The sequence below is a fragment of the Petaurus breviceps genome, unplaced genomic scaffold (assembly GCF_028583685.1).
Source record: "Petaurus breviceps papuanus isolate PSGF00001 unplaced genomic scaffold, PetGlider_PUasm1.0 37, whole genome shotgun sequence".
Classification (NCBI taxonomy): Eukaryota; Metazoa; Chordata; class Mammalia; order Diprotodontia; family Petauridae; genus Petaurus; species Petaurus breviceps.
Window position 1 is genome coordinate 63,151,258 of NW_027186296.1, and position 2,029 is coordinate 63,153,286.

The following is a 2,029-nucleotide window of genomic DNA, read 5'->3' on the forward strand; positions in this document are numbered from 1 at the left end:
AAAAAGAAGAAAAATATTTTTTAAAAGCACATGCTTATTTTGTAAAATCTAGAATTTGGAGACCTCAGTGATTTTTCCCCTTCCAATTCCTCTATAGTATGCAATGAGGGAAGTAGGGTTGTGACTTACCTACAGGTAGATAAATTGTAGAATATCTCTAAATCTTAATTGTTTTAGGACCTTTTAGGGTCCTAAACATAGTTTACTACATACAATTCAGTAAAGCTCAGGTCAAAATTATATACAAAATTGTAGAATTTTAGAGCAAGTTAAGAATTTGTGACCTGGAAGTGACATTAGGCATCATGTAATCCATTTAAAAGGCAGCTAAGTGGCTCAGTGAGCAGCTAAGTGGTACAGGAGGAGTTTGTTAAAGGATTAGGTGCTAGGGGAGGGTTCCCTTCCATGGTTCAGTAGTCAAACATCCTGGTCATGCTACTTTCTTTTTTTTTTTTTGTCATAAATGTTGTTTATTAAACATTTAAGTTTGCAAACTAAAGAGTACCAATTAGCGGTATCGATGTAGTTGCAGAGTATTGCGCCTTCTCCAAGCAGCACGACGACGTCCTCCAATGGTATGGTAGAATTTGTGACCCTTTCCAAGACCCCGGCTCTTCCGGCCAGCTGAGGTAAGCCCTCGCATCTCTCTGTGTTTGTGCACTGGCTTGGTGATCCATTGAGTGTCAGGGTTTCGTCTGATAGCTTTATGGAATGGGTCAATAAGAATAACCTCAAAAGAATTTGTAGGTTGAATCTTCACCCTCCCAGTAGGAGTTCAAGAGGCTTATAGGGCCCCACAGTGGCGGCCAGCACGTTCTTCTGCCACAGACTGGAGGCTCCTGCCAAACTTGAGCTGATTGACCGCGTGATGCACAGGTTTGCCGTAGGTGGCACCCTTGGGGACTGGGCGCTTTCGCCCCCCGCGGCGGACACGAATTCGGTATTTGACATAAGCTCGCTTGGCCTTGTAGCCCAGCCGCCGGGCTTTGTAGCCCAGCCGCCGGGCTTTGTTGGGCCGGGTGCCTGGGGCGCGCCTGGTGCAGCGCCGACAGCTGCCGGTACTGCCAGCAGCGCACGCGCAGCAGGAGGCGCATGACGTCCTACTGCTTCTTCCTCCACAGCTCCTGGATGTACTTGTGGGTTCCCATTCCTGGCTCGAGCTTAGCCTGCCTGATGGCTGCGGCAGACCGGAAAACAAGAGTCCCCATTCTACTTTCTAATTTGTTAACTATCATGGTCCTGTGTGGTCAATATGGATAGTTTGGTATTGTGCTCTTATCTTGGGCTAGATAGATGATGTGATTGTGGTTGAGTGAAAGGACATATCTGTTAAAATATATGAATTGAATCTGGGGCAGTGGCTACCTAGGGGCAGTGACTATATTGAGTCTGAGGACAGTGATCAGCTGGGACAGTGGCTGTATTTCATTTATGGGCAATTTTATTAGGATTCCATCAAAACTTTGGGCCAAGACTTAGAAGGACCTGAGTTCAAATTCAGTCTCAGACACTTACTAACTGTATTATTCTGACAAAGTGAACCTCTGTTTGCTTCAGTGTTTCAACTATAAAATAGGGATAAGAGTACCTACCACACAGGGTAGTTGTGAGAATTGAATGAGATAATATTTGCAAAGCATTTATCATAGTGTCTAGCACAATAGTAGGTGCTGTATAAATGCATATTCCCTACCCCTTCTCTTCAATGACCCAGAGCACTAGATTGGGAATCAGAATTAATCAGAATTCTTTCTTTTTTTTGTCAAATGCTTTATTAACTTCTGGTTTACATCATTCATTTCTGCCATATTTTGAGTTACAAATTTTTTCCCCAAAATAGTGATCCCACAGAATCCAATTTGCTTTCCTACAATCTGTTCTCTCCCATATATTCTCCCATACCCCCTTCGACTTTTCCAGTAGGGCAAGTTACATCTATATGCCCCAAAGCCTGTATATCTTATTTCCCAATTACATGTAAAATAATATTAATAATTGTATTTGCATATTTTTAAACATTTCATTTTAA

At 42.8% G+C, this 2,029-nt stretch overlaps 1 pseudogene; it reads right to left on the minus strand.

Annotated features, from left to right (window-relative positions):
* Positions 1-439: 439 nt before the first annotated feature.
* On the minus strand, positions 440-1,471 carry LOC138168590 (large ribosomal subunit protein eL15-like; annotated as a pseudogene).
* Between the last annotated feature and the right edge of the window lie 558 nt (positions 1,472-2,029).